This window comes from Pelobates fuscus, chromosome 5, assembly GCF_036172605.1.
Source record: "Pelobates fuscus isolate aPelFus1 chromosome 5, aPelFus1.pri, whole genome shotgun sequence".
Taxonomy (NCBI): Eukaryota; Metazoa; Chordata; class Amphibia; order Anura; family Pelobatidae; genus Pelobates; species Pelobates fuscus.
The window spans coordinates 226910758-226937801 of NC_086321.1; the positions used below are offsets into that span (position 1 = coordinate 226910758).

The 27044-nt window shown below is 44.9% G+C and overlaps 23 non-coding genes across 23 annotated transcripts; all 23 read right to left on the reverse strand.

The window, feature by feature from the left end:
* Window positions 1-3794: 3794 nt before the first annotated feature.
* TRNAK-UUU (transfer RNA lysine (anticodon UUU)) lies at window positions 3795-3867 on the reverse strand. Its single transcript has one exon. It is a non-coding gene; the product is annotated as a tRNA-Lys (tRNA).
* An 838-nt stretch (window positions 3868-4705) lies between these two features.
* Window positions 4706-4778, reverse strand: TRNAK-UUU (transfer RNA lysine (anticodon UUU)). The gene has a single exon. It is a non-coding gene; the product is annotated as a tRNA-Lys (tRNA).
* A 1733-nt stretch (window positions 4779-6511) lies between these two features.
* On the reverse strand, window positions 6512-6584 carry TRNAK-UUU (transfer RNA lysine (anticodon UUU)). The gene has a single exon. It is a non-coding gene; the product is annotated as a tRNA-Lys (tRNA).
* A 916-nt stretch (window positions 6585-7500) lies between these two features.
* TRNAK-UUU (transfer RNA lysine (anticodon UUU)) lies at window positions 7501-7573 on the reverse strand. Its single transcript has one exon. It is a non-coding gene; the product is annotated as a tRNA-Lys (tRNA).
* Window positions 7574-8396: 823 nt separating this feature from the next.
* Window positions 8397-8469, reverse strand: TRNAK-UUU (transfer RNA lysine (anticodon UUU)). Its single transcript has one exon. It is a non-coding gene; the product is annotated as a tRNA-Lys (tRNA).
* Window positions 8470-9264: 795 nt separating this feature from the next.
* TRNAK-UUU (transfer RNA lysine (anticodon UUU)) lies at window positions 9265-9337 on the reverse strand. The gene has a single exon. It is a non-coding gene; the product is annotated as a tRNA-Lys (tRNA).
* Window positions 9338-10259: 922 nt separating this feature from the next.
* Window positions 10260-10332, reverse strand: TRNAK-UUU (transfer RNA lysine (anticodon UUU)). The gene has a single exon. It is a non-coding gene; the product is annotated as a tRNA-Lys (tRNA).
* Window positions 10333-12003: 1671 nt separating this feature from the next.
* Window positions 12004-12076, reverse strand: TRNAK-UUU (transfer RNA lysine (anticodon UUU)). The gene has a single exon. It is a non-coding gene; the product is annotated as a tRNA-Lys (tRNA).
* A 922-nt stretch (window positions 12077-12998) lies between these two features.
* Window positions 12999-13071, reverse strand: TRNAK-UUU (transfer RNA lysine (anticodon UUU)). The gene has a single exon. It is a non-coding gene; the product is annotated as a tRNA-Lys (tRNA).
* An 823-nt stretch (window positions 13072-13894) lies between these two features.
* TRNAK-UUU (transfer RNA lysine (anticodon UUU)) lies at window positions 13895-13967 on the reverse strand. Its single transcript has one exon. It is a non-coding gene; the product is annotated as a tRNA-Lys (tRNA).
* Window positions 13968-14762: 795 nt separating this feature from the next.
* TRNAK-UUU (transfer RNA lysine (anticodon UUU)) lies at window positions 14763-14835 on the reverse strand. The gene has a single exon. It is a non-coding gene; the product is annotated as a tRNA-Lys (tRNA).
* Window positions 14836-15630: 795 nt separating this feature from the next.
* On the reverse strand, window positions 15631-15703 carry TRNAK-UUU (transfer RNA lysine (anticodon UUU)). The gene has a single exon. It is a non-coding gene; the product is annotated as a tRNA-Lys (tRNA).
* A 1697-nt stretch (window positions 15704-17400) lies between these two features.
* Window positions 17401-17473, reverse strand: TRNAK-UUU (transfer RNA lysine (anticodon UUU)). Its single transcript has one exon. It is a non-coding gene; the product is annotated as a tRNA-Lys (tRNA).
* A 795-nt stretch (window positions 17474-18268) lies between these two features.
* TRNAK-UUU (transfer RNA lysine (anticodon UUU)) lies at window positions 18269-18341 on the reverse strand. The gene has a single exon. It is a non-coding gene; the product is annotated as a tRNA-Lys (tRNA).
* Window positions 18342-19170: 829 nt separating this feature from the next.
* On the reverse strand, window positions 19171-19243 carry TRNAK-UUU (transfer RNA lysine (anticodon UUU)). Its single transcript has one exon. It is a non-coding gene; the product is annotated as a tRNA-Lys (tRNA).
* A 794-nt stretch (window positions 19244-20037) lies between these two features.
* On the reverse strand, window positions 20038-20110 carry TRNAK-UUU (transfer RNA lysine (anticodon UUU)). Its single transcript has one exon. It is a non-coding gene; the product is annotated as a tRNA-Lys (tRNA).
* A 956-nt stretch (window positions 20111-21066) lies between these two features.
* On the reverse strand, window positions 21067-21139 carry TRNAK-UUU (transfer RNA lysine (anticodon UUU)). The gene has a single exon. It is a non-coding gene; the product is annotated as a tRNA-Lys (tRNA).
* An 829-nt stretch (window positions 21140-21968) lies between these two features.
* Window positions 21969-22041, reverse strand: TRNAK-UUU (transfer RNA lysine (anticodon UUU)). Its single transcript has one exon. It is a non-coding gene; the product is annotated as a tRNA-Lys (tRNA).
* Window positions 22042-22836: 795 nt separating this feature from the next.
* On the reverse strand, window positions 22837-22909 carry TRNAK-UUU (transfer RNA lysine (anticodon UUU)). The gene has a single exon. It is a non-coding gene; the product is annotated as a tRNA-Lys (tRNA).
* Window positions 22910-23865: 956 nt separating this feature from the next.
* TRNAK-UUU (transfer RNA lysine (anticodon UUU)) lies at window positions 23866-23938 on the reverse strand. Its single transcript has one exon. It is a non-coding gene; the product is annotated as a tRNA-Lys (tRNA).
* Window positions 23939-24767: 829 nt separating this feature from the next.
* TRNAK-UUU (transfer RNA lysine (anticodon UUU)) lies at window positions 24768-24840 on the reverse strand. The gene has a single exon. It is a non-coding gene; the product is annotated as a tRNA-Lys (tRNA).
* A 795-nt stretch (window positions 24841-25635) lies between these two features.
* Window positions 25636-25708, reverse strand: TRNAK-UUU (transfer RNA lysine (anticodon UUU)). The gene has a single exon. It is a non-coding gene; the product is annotated as a tRNA-Lys (tRNA).
* A 795-nt stretch (window positions 25709-26503) lies between these two features.
* TRNAK-UUU (transfer RNA lysine (anticodon UUU)) lies at window positions 26504-26576 on the reverse strand. Its single transcript has one exon. It is a non-coding gene; the product is annotated as a tRNA-Lys (tRNA).
* Window positions 26577-27044: the final 468 nt, after the last annotated feature.

The following is a 27044-nucleotide window of genomic DNA, read 5'->3' on the forward strand; positions in this document are numbered from 1 at the left end:
TCGTATTTGCGGGTCATTCTATCCCAGAGTTGTATTGAGTGGGTGAGTGCTGGTGTTGTGGGGGGTGTCTGTGGTCTGTCTTGTCTTGATAGCCAGAGATACAGGGAGGGGAAGTCCCGTCCAGATAAGTCGTGTTCAATGTCGACCCATAGTTTGAGCCCTGCCGGTGCGTGTAGGTTCTGGATCTGTGCTAGTTGGGCTGCTTGGTGGTAATCCCATAGGTTGGGGAGTCCCAGGCCCCCTCTTTTGTGTGGTATATAGAGTGTCGTGCGCTTGATTCTGGCCTTTTTCCCTGCCCAAATGAATTTATCAATTCGGGATTGTAGGGTTTTAAAATCTTTTTTGGATATCGGGATTGGCAGGGCCTGAAATAGGTACAGGAAACGCGGTAAGAGGTTCATCTTGACCGAGGCTAGGCGTCCCAGCCACGATATGGTCAGGTTTTGCCATTTGTCTAGGTCTTGATTCGCTCTTTCTAGTAGCGGGGAGTAGTTTAGTTGGTATGTGAGTTGTAAATCTCCCGGTATGTGGGTCCCCAAGTATTTAATGCTCTGCGTCTCATATCGGAATGGGTAGTCTGTTTTGAGTGCAGCTATGTCGTCTGTGGGGATGTGGATTGGTAGTGCTTCGGTTTTGCTTAAGTTTAATTTGTATCCCGATATTTTAGCATAGTCCTCTAGGAGGGTTATGAGCGGGGGCAGGGAGGTGTTAGGGTTCGTTAACGTCAGTAGTAGGTCGTCTGCATATGCCGAAATTTTATATTCCTCCTCGCGGATTCGGATGCCGGAAATGGTGTCAGTCTGGCGAATTTTCTGGAGGAGGGGTTCTAAGGATAGGGCAAATAGGAGGGGGGAGAGGGGGCATCCCTGTCGTGTACCATTATAGATTGTGAAGGAGGGTGGGTGGGCATTCGGGATGAGTAGGCTCGCTGTGGGATGGGAGTATATGTTTTTTATGGTTTCTACAAAAACTCCGGGAAAGCCCATTCTTTCGAGGGTTGCAAAGAGGTATGGCCATAGTATGCGGTCGAATGCCTTTTCGGCGTCTAGGGAGAGGAGGAGAGTCGGTTGTTGTCGGTGGTTTGCCGTCCAGATGAGGTCATATGTTCTCCTGGTGTTGTCGCATGCTTGACGGTTCGGGATGAATCCGACTTGGTCTGGGTGGATTAATTTGGGGAGGAAGGGGTGTAGTCGGTTGGCTAAGATTTTGGTGAATAGCTTAATGTCGGTGTTGAGTAGTGATATCGGTCTGTAGTGGCCCGGGTCAGTGTGTGATGCGTGGGGCTTGGGGAGTAGGCAGATGTTGGCTTTTATCATGTCAGTGGGCGGGACCTCCCCGTCCATGAGTGATGTGAATAGGTGTAGGAGTTGTGGTAGGAGTAATGACGGGAAAGTTTTGTAATACAGTCCGGAGAAGCCGTCCGGTCCCGGGCATTTGTTGGGCTTTAGGGTTTTCATGGCTTGTGCTATTTCCTCGAGCGTGATGGGTGAGCACAGTGTTTGTTTCCCTAGTTCCGTGAGGGTGGGCATTGGGATGTGGTCTAAGAAGGCCTTTATGTTGGTTCTTGTTCGGGAGGGGTTGCTTCGCGCTTCGGGGTTATGGTCGTATAAGGAGGCGTAATAGTCTTGGAAGACTGTTGCAATTTGATTCGGGAGAGTGTGTTTTCGTCCATCGGGTGTTAGTATGTGTGGGATGTGTTTGTTGTGTGTCCGTTTGCGGAGTCTGTGGGCTAAGAGTGTGTCTGCCTTGTTGGATTTTTCGTAGAACATCTGTCTAGTCCATTGGAGGGCTTTTTTTGAGTCCTGTGCCATAAAGGATTGTATTTCCTTTCTGTGTGTTTGGATTTGGGACATGAGGCCAGGCGTGGGATCTATTTTGTGTTGGTATTCCAGTGTTCTTAGGGCTGACAGGTGTGTTTCCAGCGTTTGTAGCTGTTGTTTTTTGTGTGCCGAGGCTGCCGCTATTAGTTTGCCCCGTATGACCGCTTTGTGGGCGGCCCATAGGGTGCATGCTGAAGTAACGGAGCCTTTGTTGATTTCAAAGTAATCCGCGATGTCTGATTGGATTTTATTTTTGATAGTCGTGTTGTGTAGGTGGGTCGGGTTGAGTCTCCAGGACCAATTCCTAGTCGTGTGTGGAAGGGTGAAGGAGAGGAGTATGTCCGCGTGGTCTGACCATGTGATTGATCCTATGTTTGCTTTTGCAATGTGCGGGAGTAGGGAGGGGGACGTGAGGAACATGTCTATACGGGAGTAGGAAGCGTGTGGGTTGGAGTAGAATGTGTTGTCTGTTTCGGTGGGGTGGAGAATCCGCCAGGCGTCTACTAGATGTGTGCGGGAGACAAAGGCTTGGAGTGTTTTGTCGTTTCGCGTGGGAGGTAGGGGTCTCGCATGTGGTGTTTTCGGTCGGCGTCTGTCTAGCTCAGGTGCCAGCGTGGCATTGTAGTCTCCCCCTAATATAAGGTGGTGGGAGGAGAAAAGACGGAGGTGTGTCTGGAGTGTGTTCCAGAAGTGTGTGTCGGGGTGGGTGGGGGCGTAAATCGAGGAGAAGGCGTATTTGTGTGGCCCTATCTGCCCCGCTACTGTAAGGTACCTCCCTTGGGGGTCAGTTACTGTGCGTGTGAAGGTGATAGGGCAGGTTTTGCGCACCAGTATAGCTACCCCATCTTTTTTCCCCTGTGGTGAGTTTGCTAAGTGGCACTCCCTATAGTGTCTGCTCATGAGGGGGAAGGCTCTCGACTGTTCAAAGTGGGTTTCCTGGAGTAGGATTAAGTCGGCGTTGGTGCGGTTGGCCCACCGGAGAAGGCGGTGACGTTTAGCTGGGTTATTGAGGCCTTTACAGTTAATGGATATGCATGTAAGAAGGGTGGGCTTCGTATGGCCCCCGTCCTCAGGTCCTGGTGTGGCGCGCTGGTGCGGTTGTGAGGGCATCTCTGATTCTACTTTGGGGGCCCGTATGGCGGGGTGGGGGATCAGGGATGTGGTGTGGGGATTAAGGGGACTGGGGGAGAGGTGCCGGGGGAGTAGGGGAGAGTAGAAGTGTGGGTGTCGGGTGCTAACCTGGTCTTATGGTCGTGTTGCCAGGTCGTCCTGGGGGTTTGGAGTGTCCGGGTGGGTCCTCGGTTGTCTGGTGGAAGTAATCAGTAGGTGAGTAGAGGAGGAGAGTAGGTGGTCGTATGTCTGTGTCGACAGCCTCGTCTCGCTCCTCCCGGCTTTTGTGTGTACTGGGGTGTGGCTTTGAGTCAGCGTCTGTGGGAAGAGAACAGTTAGTTCGTGGAGTGGGTGGCGTCGTCGCCTCTTGTGATATGTGGTGGTTTAGCACCTCTTCGTATTGGTTTTAAGTAAGAGTGGCATTGGTGCCTCCGTGTTTCTGTGGGGGGGGGGGGGGTTCAGAGTGTGTGGTCACAATAATACATTTCAGCATAAAACTTAAGAGAAAAGAAAACCTGTGAACTATATACAACAACAGTTAACATTTCGTACTGTACATGTTACATTTTACACTTTACGTTTTACATCTTACATTTAACAACCTGGCTGTCCTGGGATGTGGGTGTATAATTCTCATGTGATGTCAAACCTCTTCGTGTGGTCATATTGGTCAGGTTTGGTGCCTGCCACGGTGGCAAGGGTCCGGTTGGGGCGGTGTCGTGGGCTTACGTGGGAAGAACTTTTTAAGATTATACCATGTCACTTTTCTGTGTAGAAGCATGGCTTAACCTGCACCAAACGCCTAAGTGCCGACAGAATTGCAGGTATCCCCTCTTAATATTGGTGAACTAAAAACCATGGGAGCGCCCGAACAGGGACTTGAACCCTGGACCCTCAGATTAAAAGTCTGATGCTCTACCGACTGAGCTATCCGGGCTCTTGCAAAGCTATTCCGCTGGTGCTCCGTGCGTGCCTGCTAACATGGTCCAATTGAAAAGCTACTTTCAGGTGATTGAAAACGTAGCACTGCCTGTCAACCAGAAAAGTACTGTGCGCTGCACTGCTCACCTGCTTGTAAATTGAATCTCCTCTGCCGGTTTACACACAAATTGCCGCAAATCATTGTCAGTTTCAACACCTTCACCCCTTGCTTGAGTGCTGATAAGCTGTTTCAAGGTATCCGGGAGGTCTCCTTCCTCTTTGTGTATGATGCTGACTTCACATCCATTTCAAGGGGACAATTGACTTTGCATTTTCTCAAAGCACGTTTCTAGATCAGAAAGACACTGAATCTGTCTCGAACAAGTAGATCCCAGCGCTTGAGCAGACAGGAATGTTTGACAGGGGGATAAATAAAGGTAGGCGTGGCAAGAGAGGCATTTGGAATGTGGGTGCTGAGAGAAATTCTAAGCGCGCATGACTCAAACGGTAGACCCGGTAGACCCGAAACCCTTCTATTTGCCACAAGAAAGTTGTCGAAGTTGAAAATAGACTCCAACACTATAGTAAAAATTCAATGTATATTTCAAATTTGCGGTCAAATTAGCCAAACTGGAAATGTTCTCTAAATAACCTATGTTTTCCATTCTGCTACTCTTGCCTTAAATGTAAAATTGACCTGGTGCATAAAGCAATTTGCCTGTACCAGAACTTTTTAAGATTATACCATGTCACTTTTCTGTGTAGAAGCATGGCTTAACCTGCACCAAACGCTTAAGTGCCGACAGAATTGCAGGTAGCCCCTCTTAATATTGGTGAACTAAAAACCATTGGAGCGCCCGAACAGGGACTTGAACCCTGGACCCTCAGATTAAAAGTCTGATGCTCTACCGACTGAGCTATCCGGGCTCTTGCAAAGCTCGTCCGCCGTTGCTCCGTGTGTGCCTGCTAACATGGTCCAATTGAAAAGCTACTTTCAGGTGATTGAAAACGTAGCACTGCCTGTCAACCAGAAAAGTACTGTGCGCTGCACTGCTCACCTGCTTGTAAATTGAATCTCCTCTGCCGGCTTACACACAAATTGCCGCAAATCATTGTCAGTTTCAACACCTTCACCCCTTGCTTGAGTGCTGATAAGCTGTTTCAAGGTATCCGGGAGGTCTCCTTCCTCTTTGTGTATGATGCAGACTTCACATCCATTTCAAGGGGAAAATTGACTTTGTATTTTCTCAAAGCACGTTTCTAGATCAGAAAGACACTGAATCTGTCTGGAACAAGTAGATCCCAGCGCTTGAGCAGACAGGAATGTTTGACAGGGGGATAAATAAAGGTAGGCGTGGCAAGAGAGACATTTGGAATGTGGGTGCTGAGAGAAAATCTAAGCGCGCATGACTCAAACGGTAGACCCGGTAGACCCGAAACCCTTCTATTTGCCACAAGAAAGTTGTCGAAGTTGAAAATAGACTCCAACACTATAGTAAAAATTCAATGTATATTTCAAATTTGCGGTCAAATTAGCCAAACTGGAAATGTTCTCTAAATAACCTATGTTTTCCATTCTGCTACTCTTGCCTTAAATGTAAAATTGACCTGGTGCATAAAGCAATTTGCCTGTACCAGAACTTTTTAAGATTATACCATGTCACTTTTCTGTGTAGAAGCATGGCTTAACCTGCACCAAACGCTTAAGTGCCGACAGAATTGCAGGTAGCCCCTCTTAATATTGGTGAACTAAAAACCATGGGAGCGCCCAAACAGGGACTTGGACCCTCAGATTAAAAGTCTGATGCTCTACCGACTGAGCTATCCGGGCTCTTGCAAAGCTCGTGCGCCGGTGCTCCGTGTGTGCCTGCTAACATGGTCCAATTGAAAAGCTACTTTCAGGTGATTGAAAACGTAGCACTGCCTGTCAACCAGAAAAGTACTGTGCGCTGCACTGCTCACCTGCTTGTAAATTGAATCTCCTCTGCCGGCTTACACACAAATTGCCGCAAATCATTGTCAGTTTCAACACCTTCACCCCTTGCTTGAGTGCTGATAAGCTGTTTCAAGGTATCCGGGAGGTCTCCTTCCTCTTTGTGTATGATGCTGACTTCTCATCCATTTCAAGGGGACAATTGACTTTGCATTTTCTCAAAGCACGTTTCTAGATCAGAAAGACACTGAATCTGTCTGGAACAAGTAGATCCCAGCGCTTGAGCAGACAGGAATGTTTGACAGGGGGATAAATAAAGGTAGGCGTGGCAAGAGAGGCATTTGGAATGTGGGTGCTGAGAGAAAATCTAAGCGCGCATGACTCAAACGGTAGACCCGAAACCCTTCTATTTGCCACAAGAAAGTTGTCGAAGTTGAAAATAGACTCCAACACTATAGTAAAAATTCAATGTATATTTCAAATTTGCGGTCAAATTAGCCAAACTGGAAATGTTCTCTAAATAACCTATGTTTTCCATTCTGCTACTCTTGCCTTAAATGTAAAATTGACCTGGTGCATAAAGCAATTTGCCTGTACCAGAACTTTTTAAGATTATACCATGTCACTTTTCTGTGTAGAAGCATGGCTTAACCTGCACCAAACGCTTAAGTGCCGACAGAATTGCAGGTAGCCCCTCTTAATATTGTTGAACTAAAAACCATTGGAGCGCCCGAACAGGGACTTGAACCCTGGACCCTCAGATTAAAAGTCTGATGCTCTACCGACTGAGCTATCCGGGCTCTTGCAAAGCTCGCCCGCCGGTGCTCCGTGCGTGCCTGCTAACATGGTCCAATTGAAAAGCTACTTTCAGGTGATTGAAAACGTAGCACTGCCTGTCAAAAGTACTGTGCGCTGCACTGCTCACCTGCTTGTAAATTGAATCACCTCTGCCGGCTTACACACAAATTGCCGCAAATCATTGTCAGTTTCAACACCTTCACCCCTTGCTTGAGTGCTGATAAGCTGTTTCAAGGTATCCGGGAGGTCTCCTTCCTCTTTGTGTATGATGCTGACTTCACATCCATTTCAAGGGGACAATTGACTTTGCATTTTCTCAAAGCACGTTTCTAGATCAGAAAGACACTGAATCTGTCTGGAACAAGTAGATGCCAGCGCTTGAGCAGACAGGAATGTTTGACAGGGGGATAAATAAAGGTAGGCGTGGCAAGAGAGGCATTTGGAATGTGGGTGCTGAGAGAAAATCTAAGCGCGCATGACTCAATCGGTAGACCCTTCTATTTGCCACAAGAAAGTAGGCGTGGCAAGAGAGGCATATGGAATGTGCTGAGAGAAAATCTAAGCGCGCATGACTCAAACGGTAGACCCGCAACCCTTCTATTTGCCACAAGAATGTTGGCGAAGTTGAAAATAGACTCCAACACTATAGTAAAAATTCAATGTATATTTCAAATTTGCGGTCAAATTAGCCAAAGTGGAAATGTTCTCTAAATAACCTATGTTTTCCATTCTGCTACTCTTGCCTTAAATGTAAAATTGACCTGGTGCATAAAGCAATTTGCCTGTACCAGAACTTTTTAAGATTATACCATGTCACTTTTCTGTGTAGAAGCATGGCTTAACCTGCACCAAACGCTTAAGTGCCGACAGAATTGCAGGTAGCCCCTCTTAATATTGGTGAACTAAAAACCATGGGAGCGCCCGAACAGGGACTTGAACCCTGGACCCTCAGATTAAAAGTCTGATGCTCTACCGACTGAGCTATCCGGGCTCTTGCAAAGCTCGTCCGCCGGCGCTCCGTGCGTGCCTGCTAACATGGTCCAATTGAAAAGCTACTTTCAGGTGATTGAAAACGTAGCACTGCCTGTCAAAAGTACTGTGCGCTGCACTGCTCACCTGCTTGTAAATTGAATCACCTCTGCCGGCTTACACACAAATTGCCGCAAATCATTGTCAGTTTCAACACCTTCACCCCTTGCTTGAGTGCTGATAAGCTGTTTCAAGGTATCCGGGAGGTCTCCTTCCTCTTTGTGTATGATGCTGACTTCACATCCATTTCAAGGGGACAATTGACTTTGCATTTTCTCAAAGCACGTTTCTAGATCAGAAAGACACTGAATCTGTCTGGAACAAGTAGATCCCAGCGCTTGAGCAGACAGGAATGTTTGACAGGGGGATAAATAAAGGTAGGCGTGACAAGAGAGGCATTTGGAATGTGGGTGCTGAGAGAAAATCTAAGCGTGCATGACTCAAACGGTAGACCCGAAACCCTTCTATTTGCCACAAGAAAGTTGTCGAAGTTGAAAATAGACTCCAACACTATAGTAAAAATTCAATGTATATTTCAAATTTGCGGTCAAATTAGCCAAACTGGAAATGTTCTCTAAATAACCTATGTTTTCCATTCTGCTACTCTTGCCTTAAATGTAAAATTGACCTGGTGCATAAAGCAATTTGCCTGTACCAGAACTTTTTAAGATTATACCATATCACTTTTCTGTGTAGAAGCATGGCTTAACCTGCACCAAACGCTTAATTGCCGACAGAATTGCAGGTAGCCCCTCTTAATATTAGTGAACTAAAAACCATGGGAGCGCCCGAACAGGGACTTGAACCCTGGACCCTCAGATTAAAAGTCTGATGCTCTACCAACTGAGCTATCTGGGCTCTTGCAAAGCTTGTTCGCCGGCGCTCCGTGCGTGCCTGCTAACATGGTCCAATTGAAAAGCTACTTTCAGGTGATTGAAAACGTAGCACTGCCTGTCAACCAGAAAAGTACTGTGCGCTGCACTGCTCACCTGCTTGTAAATTGAATCTCCTCTGCCGGCTTACACACAAATTGCCGCAAATCATTGTCAGTTTCTGTTTCAAGGTATCCGGAAGGTCTCCTTCCTCTTTGTGTATGATGCTGACTTCACATCCATTTCAAGGGGAAAATTGACTTTGCATTTTCTCAAAGCACGTTTCTAGATCAGAAAGACACTGAATCTGTCTGGAACAAGTAGATCCCAGCGCTTGAGCAGACAGGAATGTTTGACAGGGGGATAAATAAAGGTAGGCGTGGCAAGAGAGGCATTTGGAATGTGGGTGCTGAGAGAAAATCTAAGCGCGCATGACTCAAACGGTAGACCCGAAACCCTTCTATTTGCCACAAGAAAGTTGTCGAAGTTGAAAATAGACTCCAACACTATAGTAAAAATTCAATGTATATTTCAAATTTGCGGTCAAATTAGCCAAACTGGAAATGTTCTCTAAATAACCTATGTTTTCCATTCTGCTACTCTTGCCTTAAATGTAAAATTGACCTGGTGCATAAAGCAATTTGCCTGTACCAGAACTTTTTAAGATTATACCATGTCACTTTTCTGTGTAGAAGCATGGCTTAACCTGCACCAAACGCTTAAGTGCCGACAGAATTGCAGGTAGCCCCTCTTAATATTGGTGAACTAAAAACCATGGGAGCGCCCGAACAGGGACTTGAACCCTGGACCCTCAGATTAAAAGTCTGATGCTCTACCGACTGAGCTATCCGGGCTCTTGCAAAGCTCGTCCGCCGGCGCTCTGTGCGTGCCTGCTAACATGGTCCAATTGAAAAGCTACTTTCAGGTGATTGAAAACGTAGCACTGCCTGTCAACCAGAAAAGTACTGTGCGCTGCACTGCTCACCTGCATGTAAATTGAATCTCCTCTGCCGGCTTACACACAAATTGCCGCAAATCATTGTCAGTTTCAACACCTTCACCCCTTGCTTGAGTGCTGATAAGCTGTTTCAAGGTATCCGGGAGGTCTCCTTCCTCTTTGTGTATGATGCTGACTTCACATCCATTTCAAGGGGACAATTGACTTTGCATTTTCTCAAAGCACGTTTCTAGATCAGAAAGACACTGAATCTGTCTGGAACAAGTAGATGCCAGCGCTTGAGCAGACAGGAATGTTTGACAGGGGGATAAATAAAGGTAGGCGTGGCAAGAGAGGCATTTGGAATGTGGGTGCTGAGAGAAAATCTAAGCGCGCATGACTCAATCGGTAGACCCTTCTATTTGCCACAAGAAAGTAGGCGTGGCAAGAGAGGCATATGGAATGTGCTGAGAGAAAATCTAAGCGCGCATGACTCAAACGGTAGACCCGCAACCCTTCTATTTGCCACAAGAATGTTGGCGAAGTTGAAAATAGACTCCAACACTATAGTAAAAATTCAATGTATATTTCAAATTTGCGGTCAAATTAGCCAAAGTGGAAATGTTCTCTAAATAACCTATGTTTTCCATTCTGCTACTCTTGCCTTAAATGTAAAATTGACCTGGTGCATAAAGCAATTTGCCTGTACCAGAACTTTTTAAGATTATACCATGTCACTTTTCTGTGTAGAAGCATGGCTTAACCTGCACCAAACGCTTAAGTGCCGACAGAATTGCAGGTAGCCCCTCTTAATATTGGTGAACTAAAAACCATGGGAGCGCCCGAACAGGGACTTGAACCCTGGACCCTCAGATTAAAAGTCTGATGCTCTACCGACTGAGCTATCTGGGCTCTTGCAAAGCTCGTCCGCCGGCGCTCCGTGCGTGCCTGCTAACATGGTCCAATTGAAAAGCTACTTTCAGGTGATTGAAAACGTAGCACTGCCTGTCAAAAGTACTGTGCGCTGCACTGCTCACCTGCTTGTAAATTGAATCACCTCTGCCGGCTTACACACAAATTGCCGCAAATCATTGTCAGTTTCAACACCTTCACCCCTTGCTTGAGTGCTGATAAGCTGTTTCAAGGTATCCGGGAGGTCTCCTTCCTCTTTGTGTATGATGCTGACTTCACATCCATTTCAAGGGGACAATTGACTTTGCATTTTCTCAAAGCACGTTTCTAGATCAGAAAGACACTGAATCTGTCTGGAACAAGTAGATGCCAGCGCTTGAGCAGACAGGAATGTTTGACAGGGGGATAAATAAAGGTAGGCGTGGCAAGAGAGGCATTTGGAATGTGGGTGCTGAGAGAAAATCTAAGCGCGCATGACTCAATCGGTAGACCCTTCTATTTGCCACAAGAAAGTAGGCGTGGCAAGAGAGGCATATGGAATGTGCTGAGAGAAAATCTAAGCGCGCATGACTCAAACGGTAGACCCGCAACCCTTCTATTTGCCACAAGAATGTTGGCGAAGTTGAAAATAGACTCCAACACTATAGTAAAAATTCAATGTATATTTCAAATTTGCAGTCAAATTAGCCAAAGTGGAAATGTTCTCTAAATAACCTATGTTTTCCATTCTGCTACTCTTGCCTTAAATGTAAAATTGACCTGGTGCATAAAGCAATTTGCCTGTACCAGAACTTTTTAAGATTATACCATGTCACTTTTCTGTGTAGAAGCATGGCTTAACCTGCACCAAACGCTTAAGTGCCGACAGAATTGCAGGTAGCCCCTCTTAATATTGGTGAACTAAAAACCATGGGAGCGCCTGAACAGGGACTTGAACCCTGGACCCTCAGATTAAAAGTCTGATGCTCTACCGACTGAGCTATCTGGGCTCTTGCAAAGCTCGTCCGCCGGCGCTCCGTGCGTGCCTGCTAACATGGTCCAATTGAAAAGCTACTTTCAGGTGATTGAAAACGTAGCACTGCCTGTCAAAAGTACTGTGCGCTGCACTGCTCACCTGCTTGTAAATTGAATCACCTCTGCCGGCTTACACACAAATTGCCGCAAATCATTGTCAGTTTCAACACCTTCACCCCTTGCTTGAGTGCTGATAAGCTGTTTCAAGGTATCCGGGAGGTCTCCTTCCTCTTTGTGTATGATGCTGACTTCACATCCATTTCAAGGGGACAATTGACTTTGGAATGTGGGTGCTGAGAGAAAATCTAAGCGCGCATGACTCAAACGGTAGACCCGAAACCCTTCTATTTGCCACAAGAAAGTTGTCGAAGTTGAAAATAGACTCCAACACTATAGTAAAAATTCAATGTATATTTCAAATTTGCGGTCAAATTAGCCAAACTGGAAATGTTCTCTAAATAACCTATGTTTTCCATTCTGCTACTCTTGCCTTAAATGTAAAATTGACCTGGTGCATAAAGCAATTTGCCTGTACCAGAACTTTTTAAGATTATACCATGTCACTTTTCTGTGTAGAAGCATGGCTTAACCTGCACCAAACGCCGACAGAATTGCAGGTAGCCCCTCTTAATATTGGTGAACTAAAAACCATGGGAGCGCCCGAACAGGGACTTGAACCCTGGACCCTCAGATTAAAAGTCTGATGCTCTACCGACTGAGCTATCCGGGCTCTTGCAAAGCTCGTCCGCCGGCGCTCTGTGCGTGCCTGCTAACATGGTCCAATTGAAAAGCTACTTTCAGGTGATTGAAAACGTAGCACTGCCTGTCAACCAGAAAAGTACTGTGCGCTGCACTGCTCACCTGCATGTAAATTGAATCTCCTCTGCCGGCTTACACACAAATTGCCGCAAATCATTGTCAGTTTCAACACCTTCACCCCTTGCTTGAGTGCTGATAAGCTGTTTCAAGGTATCCGGGAGGTCTCCTTCCTCTTTGTGTATGATGCTGACTTCACATCCATTTCAAGGGGACAATTGACTTTGCATTTTCTCAAAGCACGTTTCTAGATCAGAAAGACACTGAATCTGTCTGGAACAAGTAGATCCCAGCGCTTGAGCAGACAGGAATGTTTGACAGGGGGATAAATAAAGGTAGGCGTGGCAAGAGAGGCATTTGGAATGTGGGTGCTGAGAGAAAATCTAAGCGCGCATGACTCAATCGGTAGACCCTTCTATTTGCCACAAGAAAGTAGGCGTGGCAAGAGAGGCATATGGAATGTGCTGAGAGAAAATCTAAGCGCGCATGACTCAAACGGTAGACCCGCAACCCTTCTATTTGCCACAAGAATGTTGGCGAAGTTGAAAATAGACTCCAACACTATAGTAAAAATTCAATGTATATTTCAAATTTGCGGTCAAATTAGCCAAAGTGGAAATGTTCTCTAAATAACCTATGTTTTCCATTCTGCTACTCTTGCCTTAAATGTAAAATTGACCTGGTGCATAAAGCAATTTGCCTGTACCAGAACTTTTTAAGATTATACCATGTCACTTTTCTGTGTAGAAGCATGGCTTAACCTGCACCAAACGCTTAAGTGCCGACAGAATTGCAGGTAGCCCCTCTTAATATTGGTGAACTAAAAACCATGGGAGCGCCCGAACAGGGACTTGAACCCTGGACCCTCAGATTAAAAGTCTGATGCTCTACCGACTGAGCTATCCGGGCTCTTGCAAAGCTCGTCCGCCGGCGCTCCGTGCGTGCCTGCTAACATGGTCCAATTGAAAAGCTACTTTCAGGTGATTGAAAACGTAGCACTGCCTGTCAAAAGTACTGTGCGCTGCACTGCTCACCTGCTTGTAAATTGAATCACCTCTGCCGGCTTACACACAAATTGCCGCAAATCATTGTCAGTTTCAACACCTTCACCCCTTGCTTGAGTGCTGATAAGCTGTTTCAAGGTATCCGGGAGGTCTCCTTCCTCTTTGTGTATGATGCTGACTTCACATCCATTTCAAGGGGACAATTGACTTTGCATTTTCTCAAAGCACGTTTCTAGATCAGAAAGACACTGAATCTGTCTGGAACAAGTAGATCCCAGCGCTTGAGCAGACAGGAATGTTTGACAGGGGGATAAATAAAGGTAGGCGTGGCAAGAGAGGCATTTGGAATGTGGGTGCTGAGAGAAAATCTAAGCGCGCATGACTCAAACGGTAGACCCGAAACCCTTCTATTTGCCACAAGAAAGTTGTCGAAGTTGAAAATAGACTCCAACACTATAGTAAAAATTCAATGTATATTTCAAATTTGCGGTCAAATTAGCCAAACTGGAAATGTTCTCTAAATAACCTATGTTTTCCATTCTGCTACTCTTGCCTTAAATGTAAAATTGACCTGGTGCATAAAGCAATTTGCCTGTACCAGAACTTTTTAAGATTATACCATATCACTTTTCTGTGTAGAAGCATGGCTTAACCTGCACCAAATGCTTAAGTGCCGACAGAATTGCAGGTAGCCCCTCTTAATATTAGTGAACTAAAAACCATGGGAGCGCCCGAACAGGGACTTGAACCCTGGACCCTCAGATTAAAAGTCTGATGCTCTACCAACTGAGCTATCCGGGCTCTTGCAAAGCTTGTTCGCCGGCGCTCCGTGCGTGCCTGCTAACATGGTCCAATTGAAAAGCTACTTTCAGGTGATTGAAAACGTAGCACTGCCTGTCAACCAGAAAAGTACTGTGCGCTGCACTGCTCACCTGCTTGTAAATTGAATCTCCTCTGCCGGCTTACACACAAATTGCCGCAAATCATTGTCAGTTTCTGTTTCAAGGTATCCGGAAGGTCTCCTTCCTCTTTGTGTATGATGCTGACTTCACATCCATTTCAAGGGGAAAATTGACTTTGCATTTTCTCAAAGCACGTTTCTAGATCAGAAAGACACTGAATCTGTCTGGAACAAGTAGATCCCAGCGCTTGAGCAGACAGGAATGTTTGACAGGGGGATAAATAAAGGTAGGCGTGGCAAGAGAGGCATTTGGAATGTGGGTGCTGAGAGAAAATCTAAGCGCGCATGACTCAAACGGTAGACCCGAAACCCTTCTATTTGCCACAAGAAAGTTGTCGAAGTTGAAAATAGACTCCAACACTATAGTAAAAATTCAATGTATATTTCAAATTTGCGGTCAAATTAGCCAAACTGGAAATGTTCTCTAAATAACCTATGTTTTCCATTCTGCTACTCTTGCCTTAAATGTAAAATTGACCTGGTGCATAAAGCAATTTGCCTGTACCAGAACTTTTTAAGATTATACCATATCACTTTTCTGTGTAGAAGCATGGCTTAACCTGCACCAAACGCTTAATTGCCGACAGAATTGCAGGTAGCCCCTCTTAATATTAGTGAACTAAAAACCATGGGAGCGCCCGAACAGGGACTTGAACCCTGGACCCTCAGATTAAAAGTCTGATGCTCTACCAACTGAGCTATCCGGGCTCTTGCAAAGCTTGTTCGCCGGCGCTCCGTGCGTGCCTGCTAACATGGTCCAATTGAAAAGCTACTTTCAGGTGATTGAAAACGTAGCACTGCCTGTCAACCAGAAAAGTACTGTGCGCTGCACTGCTCACCTGCTTGTAAATTGAATCTCCTCTGCCGGCTTACACACAAATTGCCGCAAATCATTGTCAGTTTCTGTTTCAAGGTATCCGGAAGGTCTCCTTCCTCTTTGTGTATGATGCTGACTTCACATCCATTTCAAGGGGAAAATTGACTTTGCATTTTCTCAAAGCACGTTTCTAGATCAGAAAGACACTGAATCTGTCTGGAACAAGTAGATCCCAGCGCTTGAGCAGACAGGAATGTTTGACAGGGGGATAAATAAAGGTAGGCGTGGCAAGAGAGGCATTTGGAATGTGGGTGCTGAGAGAAAATCTAAGCGCGCATGACTCAAACGGTAGACCCGAAACCCTTCTATTTGCCACAAGAAAGTTGTCGAAGTTGAAAATAGACTCCAACACTATAGTAAAAATTCAATGTATATTTCAAATTTGCGGTCAAATTAGCCAAACTGGAAATGTTCTCTAAATAACCTATGTTTTCCATTCTGCTACTCTTGCCTTAAATGTAAAATTGACCTGGTGCATAAAGCAATTTGCCTGTACCAGAACTTTTTAAGATTATACCATATCACTTTTCTGTGTAGAAGCATGGCTTTACCTGCACCAAACGCTTAATTGCCGACAGAATTGCAGGTAGCCCCTCTTAATATTAGTGAACTAAAAACCATGGGAGCGCCCGAACAGGGACTTGAACCCTGGACCCTCAGATTAAAAGTCTGATGCTCTACCAACTGAGCTATCCGGGCTCTTGCAAAGCTTGTTCGCCGGCGCTCCGTGCGTGCCTGCTAACATGGTCCAATTGAAAAGCTACTTTCAGGTGATTGAAAACGTAGCACTGCCTGTCAACCAGAAAAGTACTGTGCGCTGCACTGCTCACCTGCTTGTAAATTGAATCTCCTCTGCCGGCTTACACACAAATTGCCGCAAATCATGGTCAGTTTCTGTTTCAAGGTATCCGGAAGGTCTCCTTCCTCTTTGTGTATGATGCTGACTTCACATCCATTTCAAGGGGAAAATTGACTTTGCATTTTCTCAAAGCACGTTTCTAGATCAGAAAGACACTGAATCTGTCTGGAACAAGTAGATCCCAGCGCTTGAGCAGACAGGAATGTTTGACAGGGGGATAAATAAAGGTAGGCGTGGCAAGAGAGGCATTTGGAATGTGGGTGCTGAGAGAAAATCTAAGCGCGCATGACTCAAACGGTAGACCCGAAACCCTTCTATTTGCCACAAGAAAGTTGTCGAAGTTGAAAATAGACTCCAACACTATAGTAAAAATTCAATGTATATTTCAAATTTGCGGTCAAATTAGCCAAACTGGAAATGTTCTCTAAATAACCTATGTTTTCCATTCTGCTACTCTTGCCTTAAATGTAAAATTGACCTGGTGCATAAAGCAATTTGCCTGTACCAGAACTTTTTAAGATTATACCATATCACTTTTCTGTGTAGAAGCATGGCTTAACCTGCACCAAACGCTTAAGTGCCGACAGAATTGCAGGTAGCCCCTCTTAATATTGGTGAACTAAAAACCATGGGAGCACCCGAACAGGGACTTGAACCCTGGACCCTCAGATTAAAAGTCTGATGCTCTACCGACTGAGCTATCCGGACTCTTGCAAAGCTCGTCCGCCGGCGCTCTGTGCGTGCCTGCTAACATGGTCCAATTGAAAAGCTACTTTCAGGTGATTGAAAACGTAGCACTGCCTGTCAACCAGAAAAGTACTGTGCGCTGCACTGCTCACCTGCATGTAAATTGAATCTCCTCTGCCGGCTTACACACAAATTGCCGCAAATCATTGTCAGTTTCAACACCTTCACCCCTTGCTTGAGTGCTGATAAGCTGTTTCAAGGTATCCGGGAGGTCTCCTTCCTCTTTGTGTATGATGCTGACTTCACATCCATTTCAAGGGGACAATTGACTTTGCATTTTCTCAAAGCACGTTTCTAGATCAGAAAGACACTGAATCTGTCTGGAACAAGTAGATCCCAGCGCTTGAGCAGACAGGAATGTTTGACAGGGGGATAAATAAAGGTAGGCGTGGCAAGAGAGGCATTTGGAATGTGGGTGCTGAGAGAAAATCTAAGCGTGCATGACTCAAACGGTAGACCCGAAACCCTTCTATTTGCCACAAGAAAGTTGTCGAAGTTGAAAATAGACTCCAACACTATAGTAAAAATTCAATGTATATTTCAAATTTGCGGTCAAATTAACCAAACTGGAAATGTTCTCTAAATAACCTATGTTTTCCATTCTGCTACTCTTGCCTTAAATGTAAAATTGACCTGGTGCATAAAGCAATTTGCCTGTACCATAACTTTTTAAGATTATACCATGTCACTTTTCTGTGTAGAAGCATGGCTTAACCTGCACCAAACGCTTAAGTGCCGACAGAATTGTAGGTAGCCCCTCTTAATATTGGTGAACTAAAAACCATGGGAGCGCCCGAACAGGGACTTGAACCCTGGACCCTCAGATTAAAAGTCTGATGCTCTACCGACTGAGCTATCCGGGCTCTTGCAAAGCTTGTCCACCGGCGCTCCGTGCGTGCCTGCTAACATGGTCCAATTGAAAAGCTACTTTCAGGTGATTGAAAACGTAGCACTGCCTGTCAACCAGAAAAGTACTGTGCGCTGCACTGCTCACCTGCTTGTAAATTGAATCTCCTCTGCCGGCTTACACACAAATTGCCGCAAATCATTGTCAGTTTCTGTTTCAAGGTATCCGGAAGGTCTCCTTCCTCTTTGTGTATGATGCTGACTTCACATCCATTTCAAGGGGAAAATTGACTTTGCATTTTCTCAAAGCACGTTTCTAGATCAGAAAGACACTGAATCTGTCTGGAACAAGTAGATCCCAGCGCTTGAGCAGACAGGAATGTTTGACAGGGGGATAAATAAAGGTAGGCATGGCAAGAGAGGCATTTGGAATGTGGGTGCTGAGAGAAAATCTAAGCGCGCATGACTCAAACGGTAGACCCGAAACCCTTCTATTTGCCACAAGAAAGTTGTCGAAGTTGAAAATAGACTCCAACACTATAGTAAAAATTCAATGTATATTTCAAATTTGCGGTCAAATTAGCCAAACTGGAAATGTTCTCTAAATAACCTATGTTTTCCATTCTGCTACTCTTGCCTTAAATGTAAAATTGACCTGGTGCATAAAGCAATTTGCCTGTACCAGAACTTTTTAAGATTATACCATGTCACTTTTCTGTGTAGAAGCATGGCTTAACCTGCACCAAACGCTTAAGTGCCGACAGAATTGCAGGTAGCCCCTCTTAATATTGGTGAACTAAAAACCATGGGAGCGCCCGAACAGGGACTTGAACCCTGGACCCTCAGATTAAAAGTCTGATGCTCTACCGACTGAGCTATCCGGGCTCTTGCAAAGCTCATCCGCCGGCGCTCTGTGCGTGCCTGCTAACATGGTCCAATTGAAAAGCTACTTTCAGGTGATTGAAAACGTAGCACTGCCTGTCAACCAGAAAAGTACTGTGCGCTGCACTGCTCACCTGCATGTAAATTGAATCTCCTCTGACGGCTTACACACAAATTGCCGCAAATCATTGTCAGTTTCAACACCTTCACCCCTTGCTTGAGTGCTGATAAGCTGTTTCAAGGTATCCGGGAGGTCTCCTTCCTCTTTGTGTATGATGCTGACTTCACATCCATTTCAAGGGGACAATTGACTTTGCATTTTCTCAAAGCACGTTTCTAGATCAGAAAGACACTGAATCTGTCTGGAACAAGTAGATCCCAGCGCTTGAGCAGACAGGAATGTTTGACAGGGGGATAAATAAAGGTAGGCGTGGCAAGAGAGGCATTTGGAATGTGGGTGCTGAGAGAAAATCTAAGCGTGCATGACTCAAACGGTAGACCCGAAACCCTTCTATTTGCCACAAGAAAGTTGTCGAAGTTGAAAATAGACTCCAACACTATAGTAAAAATTCAATGTATATTTCAAATTTGCGGTCAAATTAACCAAACTGGAAATGTTCTCTAAATAACCTATGTTTTCCATTCTGCTACTCTTGCCTTAAATGTAAAATTGACCTGGTGCATAAAGCAATTTGCCTGTACCATAACTTTTTAAGATTATACCATGTCACTTTTCTGTGTAGAAGCATGGCTTAACCTGCACCAAACGCTTAAGTGCCGACAGAATTGTAGGTAGCCCCTCTTAATATTGGTGAACGAAAAACCATGGGAGCGCCCGAACAGGGACTTGAACCCTGGACCCTCAGATTAAAAGTCTGATGCTCTACCGACTGAGCTATCCGGGCTCTTGCAAAGCTTGTCCGCCGGCGCTCCATGCGTGCCTGCTAACATGGTCCAATTGAAAAGCTACTTTCAGGTGATTGAAAACGTAGCACTGCCTGTCAACCAGAAAAGTACTGTGCGCTGCACTGCTAACCTGCTTGTAAATTGAATCTCCTCTGCCGGCTTACACACAAATTGCCGCAAATCATTGTCAGTTTCTGTTTCAAGGTATCCGGAAGGTCTCCTTCCTCTTTGTGTATGATGCTGACTTCACATCCATTTCAAGGGGAAAATTGACTTTGCATTTTCTCAAAGCACGTTTCTAGATCAGAAAGACACTGAATCTGTCTGGAACAAGTAGATCCCAGCGCTTGAGCAGACAGGAATGTTTGACAGGGGGATAAATAAAGGTAGGCGTGGCAAGAGAGGCATTTGGAATGTGGGTGCTGAGAGAAAATCTAAGCGCGCATGACTCAAACGTTAGACCCGAAACCCTTCTATTTGCCACAAGAAAGTTGTCGAAGTTGAAAATAGACTCCAACACTATAGTAAAAATTCAATGTATATTTCAAATTTGCGGTCAAATTAGCCAAACTGGAAAGTTCTCTAAATAACCTATGTTTTCCATTCTGCTACTCTTGCCTTAAATGCAAAATTGACCTGGTGCATAAAGCAATTTGTCTGTACCAGAACTTTTTAAGATTATACCATGTCACTTTTCTGTGTAGAAGCATGGCTTAACCTGCACCAAACGCTTAAGTGCCGACAGAATTGCAGGTAGCCCCTCTTAATATTGGTGAACTAAAAACCATGGGAGCGCCCGAACAGGGACTTGAACCCTGGACCCTCAGATTAAAAGTCTGATGCTCTACCGACTGAGCTATCCGGGCTCTTGCAAAGCTCGTCCGCCGGCGCTCTGTGCGTGCCTGCTAACATGGTCCAATTGAAAAGCTACTTTCAGGTGATTGAAAACGTAGCACTGCCTGTCAACCAGAAAAGTACTGTGCGCTGCACTGCTCACCTGCATGTAAATTGAATCTCCTCTGCCGGCTTACACACAAATTGCCGCAAATCATTGTCAGTTTCTGTTTCAAGGTATCCGGAAGGTCTCCTTCCTCTTTGTGTATGATGCTGACTTCACATCCATTTCAAGGGGACAATTGACTTTGCATTTTCTCAAAGCACGTTTCTAGATAAGAAAGACACTGAATCTGTCTGGAACAAGTAGATCCCAGCGCTTGAGCAGACAGGAATGTTTGACAGGGGGATAAATAAAGGTAGGCGTGGCAAGAGAGGCATTTGGAATGTGGGTGCTGAGAGAAAATCTAAGCGTGCATGACTCAAACGGTAGACCCGAAACCCTTCTATTTGCCACAAGAAAGTTGTCGAAGTTGAAAATAGACTCCAACACTATAGTAAAAATTCAATGTATATTTCAAATTTGCGGTCAAGAGAGGCATTTGGAATGTGGGTGCTGAGAGAAAATCTAAGCGTGCATGACTCAAACGGTAGACCCGAAACCCTTCTATTTGCCACAAGAAAGTTGTCGAAGTTGAAAATAGACTCCAACACTATAGTAAAAATTCAATGTATATTTCAAATTTGCGGTCAAATTAGCCAAACTGGAAATGTTCTCTAAATAACCTATGTTTTCCATTCTGCTACTCTTGCCTTAAATGTAAAATTGACCTGGTGCATAAAGCAATTTGCCTGTACCAGAACTTTTTAAGATTATACCATGTCACTTTTCTGTGTAGAAGCATGGCTTAACCTGCACCAAACGCTTAAGTGCCGACAGAATTGCAGGTAGCCCCTCTTAATATTGGTGAACTAAAAACCATGGGAGCGCCCAAACAGGGACTTGAACCCTGGACCCTCAGATTAAAAGTCTGATGCTCTACCGACTGAGCTATCCGGGCTCTTGCAAAGCTCGTCCGCCGGCGCTCTGTGCGTGCCTGCTAACATGGTCCAATTGAAAAGCTACTTTCAGGTGATTGAAAACGTAGCACTGCCTGTCAACCAGAAAAGTACTGTGCGCTGCACTGCTCACCTGCATGTAAATTGAATCTCCTCTGCCGGCTTACACACAAATTGCCGCAAATCATTGTCAGTTTCAACACCTTCACCCCTTGCTTGAGTGCTGATAAGCTGTTTCAAGGTATCCGGGAGGTCTCCTTCCTCTTTGTGTATGATGCTGACTTCACATCCATTTCAAGGGGACAATTGACTTTGCATTTTCTCAAAGCACGTTTCTAGATCAGAAAGACACTGAATCTGTCTGGAACAAGTAGATCCCAGCGCTTGAGCAGACAGGAATGTTTGACAGGGGGATAAATAAAGGTAGGCGTGGCAAGAGAGGCATTTGGAATGTGGGTGCTGAGAGAAAATCTAAGCGTGCATGACTCAAACGGTAGACCCGAAACCCTTCTATTTGCCACAAGAAAGTTGTCGAAGTTGAAAATAGACTCCAACACTATAGTAAAAATTCAATGTATATTTCAAATTTGCGGTCAAATTAACCAAACTGGAAATGTTCTCTAAATAACCTATGTTTTCCATTCTGCTACTCTTGCCTTAAATGTAAAATTGACCTGGTGCATAAAGCAATTTGCCTGTACCATAACTTTTTAAGATTATACCATGTCACTTTTCTGTGTAGAAGCATGGCTTAACCTGCACCAAACGCTTAAGTGCCGACAGAATTGTAGGTAGCCCCTCTTAATATTGGTGAACTAAAAACCATGGGAGCGCCCGAACAGGGACTTGAACCCTGGACCCTCAGATTAAAAGTCTGATGCTCTACCGACTGAGCTATCCGGGCTCTTGCAAAGCTTGTCCGCCGGCGCTCCGTGCGTGCCTGCTAACATGGTCCAATTGAAAAGCTACTTTCAGGTGATTGAAAACGTAGCACTGCCTGTCAACCAGAAAAGTACTGTGCGCTGCACTGCTCACCTGCTTGTAAATTGAATCTCCTCTGCCGGCTTACACACAAATTGCCGCAAATCATTGTCAGTTTCTGTTTCAAGGTATCCGGAAGGTCTCCTTCCTCTTTGTGTATGATGCTGACTTCACATCCATTTCAAGGGGAAAATTGACTTTGCATTTTCTCAAAGCACGTTTCTAGATCAGAAAGACACTGAATCTGTCTGGAACAAGTAGATCCCAGCGCTTGAGCAGACAGGAATGTTTGACAGGGGGATAAATAAAGGTAGGCGTGGCAAGAGAGGCATTTGGAATGTGGGTGCTGAGAGAAAATCTAAGCGCGCATGACTCAAACGGTAGACCCGAAACCCTTCTATTTGCCACAAGAAAGTTGTCGAAGTTGAAAATAGACTCCAACACTATAGTAAAAATTCAATGTATATTTCAAATTTGCGGTCAAATGAGCCAAACTGGAAATGTTCTCTAAATAACCTATGTTTTCCATTCTGCTACTCTTGCTTTAAATGTAAAATTGACCTGGTGCATAAAGCAATTTGCCTGTACCAGAACTTTTTAAGATTATACCATGTCACTTTTCTGTGTAGAAGCATGGCTTAACCTGCACCAAACGCTTAAGTGCCGACAGAATTGCAGGTAGCCCCTCTTAATATTGTTGAACTAAAAACCATTGGAGCGCCCGAACAGGGACTTGAACCCTGGACCCTCAGATTAAAAGTCTGATGCTCTACCGACTGAGCTATCCGGGCTCTTGCAAAGCTTGTCCGCCGGCGCTCCGTGCGTGCCTGCTAACATGGTCCAATTGAAAAGCTACTTTCAGGTGATTGAAAACGTAGCACTGCCTGTCAACCAGAAAAGTACTGTGCGCTGCACTGCTCACCTGCTTGCAAATTGAATCTCCTCTGCCGGCTTACACACAAATTGCCGCAAATCATTGTCAGTTTCTGTTTCAAGGTATCCGGAAGGTCTCCTTCCTCTTTGTGTATGATGCTGACTTCACATCCATTTCAAGGGGACAATTGACTTTGCATTTTCTCAAAGCACGTTTCTAGATAAGAAAGACACTGAATCTGTCTGGAACAAGTAGATCCCAGCGCTTGAGCAGACAGGAATGTTTGACAGGGTGATAAATAAAGGTAGGCGTGGCAAGAGAGGCATTTGGAATGTGGGTGCTGAGAGAAAATCTAAGCGTGCATGACTCAAACGGTAGACCCGAAACCCTTCTATTTTCCACAAGAAAGTTGTCGAAGTTGAAAATAGACTCCAACACTATAGTAAAAATTCAATGTATATTTCAAATTTGCGGTCAAGAGAGGCATTTGGAATGTGGGTGCTGAGAGAAAATCTAAGCGTGCATGACTCAAACGGTAGACCCGAAACCCTTCTATTTGCCACAAGAAAGTTGTCGAAGTTGAAAATAGACTCCAACACTATAGTAAAAATTCAATGTATATTTCAAATTTGCGGTCAAATTAGCCAAACTGGAAATGTTCTCTAAATAACCTATGTTTTCCATTCTGCTACTCTTGCCTTAAATGTAAAATTGACCTGGTGCATAAAGCAATTTGCCTGTACCAGAACTTTTTAAGATTATACCATGTCACTTTTCTGTGTAGAAGCATGGCTTAACCTGCACCAAACGCTTAAGTGCCGACAGAATTGCAGGTAGCCCCTCTTAATATTGGTGAACTAAAAACCATGGGAGCGCCCAAACAGGGACTTGAACCCTGGACCCTCAGATTAAAAGTCTGATGCTCTACCGACTGAGCTATCCGGGCTCTTGCAAAGCTCGTCCGCCGGCGCTCTGTGCGTGCCTGCTAACATGGTCCAATTGAAAAGCTACTTTCAGGTGATTGAAAACGTAGCACTGCCTGTCAACCAGAAAAGTACTGTGCGCTGCACTGCTCACCTGCATGTAAATTGAATCTCCTCTGCCGGCTTACACACAAATTGCCGCAAATCATTGTCAGTTTCAACACCTTCACCCCTTGCTTGAGTGCTGATAAGCTGTTTCAAGGTATCCGGGAGGTCTCCTTCCTCTTTGTGTATGATGCTGACTTCACATCCATTTCAAGGGGACAATTGACTTTGCATTTTCTCAAAGCACGTTTCTAGATCAGAAAGACACTGAATCTGTCTGGAACAAGTAGATCCCAGCGCTTGAGCAGACAGGAATGTTTGACAGGGGGATAAATAAAGGTAGGCGTGGCAAGAGAGGCATTTGGAATGTGGGTGCTGAGAGAAAATCTAAGCGTGCATGACTCAAACGGTAGACCCGAAACCCTTCTATTTTCCACAAGAAAGTTGTCGAAGTTGAAAATAGACTCCAACACTATAGTAAAAATTCAATGTATATTTCAAATTTGGGGTCAAATTAACCAAACTGGAAATGTTCTCTAAATAACCTATGTTTTCCATTCTGCTACTCTTGCCTTAAATGTAAAATTGACCTGGTGCATAAAGCAATTTGCCTGTACCATAACTTTTTAAGATTATACCATGTCACTTTTCTGTGTAGAAGCATGGCTTAACCTGCACCAAACGCTTAAGTGCCGACAGAATTGTAGGTAGCCCCTCTTAATATTGGTGAACTAAAAACCATGGGAGCGCCCGAACAGGGACTTGAACCCTGGACCCTCAGATTAAAAGTCTGATGCTCTACCGACTGAGCTATCCGGGCTCTTGCAAAGCTTGTCCGCCGGCGCTCCGTGCGTGCCTGCTAACATGGTCCAATTGAAAAGCTACTTTCAGGTGATTGAAAACGTAGCACTGCCTGTCAACCAGAAAAGTACTGTGCGCTGCACTGCTCACCTGCTTGTAAATTGAATCTCCTCTGCCGGCTTACACACAAATTGCCGCAAATCATTGTCAGTTTCTGTTTCAAGGTATCCGGAAGGTCTCCTTCCTCTTTGTGTATGATGCTGACTTCACATCCATTTCAAGGGGAAAATTGACTTTGCATTTTCTCAAAGCACGTTTCTAGATCAGAAAGACACTGAATCTGTCTGGAACAAGTAGATCCCAGCGCTTGAGCAGACAGGAATGTTTGACAGGGGGATAAATAAAGGTAGGCGTGGCAAGAGAGGCATTTGGAATGTGGGTGCTGAGAGAAAATCTAAGCGCGCATGACTCAAACGGTAGACCCGAAACCCTTCTATTTGCCACAAGAAAGTTGTCGAAGTTGAAAATAGACTCCAACACTATAGTAAAAATTCAATGTATATTTCAAATTTGCGGTCAAATGAGCCAAACTGGAAATGTTCTCTAAATAACCTATGTTTTCCATTCTGCTACTCTTGCTTTAAATGTAAAATTGACCTGGTGCATAAAGCAATTTGCCTGTACCAGAACTTTTTAAGATTATACCATGTCACTTTTCTGTGTAGAAGCATGGCTTAACCTGCACCAAACGCTTAAGTGCCGACAGAATTGCAGGTAGCCCCTCTTAATATTGTTGAACTAAAAACCATTGGAGCGCCCGAACAGGGACTTGAACCCTGGACCCTCAGATTAAAAGTCTGATGCTCTACCGACTGAGCTATCCGGGCTCTTGCAAAGCTTGTCCGCCGGCGCTCCGTGCGTGCCTGCTAACATGGTCCAATTGAAAAGCTACTTTCAGGTGATTGAAAACGTAGCACTGCCTGTCAACCAGAAAAGTACTGTGCGCTGCACTGCTCACCTGCTTGTAAATTGAATCTCCTCTGCCGGCTTACACACAAATTGCCGCAAATCATTGTCAGTTTCTGTTTCAAGGTATCCGGAAGGTCTCCTTCCTCTTTGTGTATGATGCTGACTTCACATCCATTTCAAGGGGAAAATTGACTTTGCATTTTCTCAAAGCACATTTCTAGATCAGAAAGACACTGAATCTGTCTGGAACAAGTAGATCCCAGCGCTTGAGCAGACAGGAATGTTTGACAGGGGGATAAATAAAGGTAGGCGTGGCAAGAGAGGCATTTGGAATGTGGGTGCTGAGAGAAAATCTAAGCGCGCATGACTCAAACGGTAGACCCGAAACCCTTCTATTTGCCACAAGAAAGTTGTCGAAGTTGAAAATAGACTCCAACACTATAGTAAAAATTCAATGTATATTTCAAATTTGCGGTCAAATGAGCCAAACTGGAAATGTTCTCTAAATAACCTATGTTTTCCATTCTGCTACTCTTGCTTTAAATGTAAAATTGACCTGGTGCATAAAGCAATTTGCCTGTACCAGAACTTTTTAAGATTATACCATGTCACTTTTCTGTGTAGAAGCATGGCTTAACCTGCACCAAACGCTTAAGTGCCGACAGAATTGCAGGTAGCCCCTCTTAATATTGTTGAACTAAAAACCATTGGAGCGCCCGAACAGGGACTTGAACCCTGGACCCTCAGATTAAAAGTCTGATGCTCTACCGACTGAGCTATCCGGGCTCTTGCAAAGCTTGTCCGCCGGCGCTCCGTGCGTGCCTGCTAACATGGTCCAATTGAAAAGCTACTTTCAGGTGATTGAAAACGTAGCACTGCCTGTCAACCAGAAAAGTACTGTGCGCTGCACTGCTCACCTGCTTGTAAATTGAATCTCCTCTGCCGGCTTACACACAAATTGCCGCAAATCATTGTCAGTTTCTGTTTCAAGGTATCCGGAAGGTCTCCTTCCTCTTTGTGTATGATGCTGACTTCACATCCATTTCAAGGGGAAAATTGACTTTGCATTTTCTCAAAGCACATTTCTAGATCAGAAAGACACTGAATCTGTCTGGAACAAGTAGATCCCAGCGCTTGAGCAGACAGGAATGTTTGACAGGGGGATAAATAAAGGTAGGCGTGGCAAGAGAGGCATTTGGAATGTGGGTGCTGAGAGAAAATCTAAGCGCGCATGACTCAAACGGTAGACCCGAA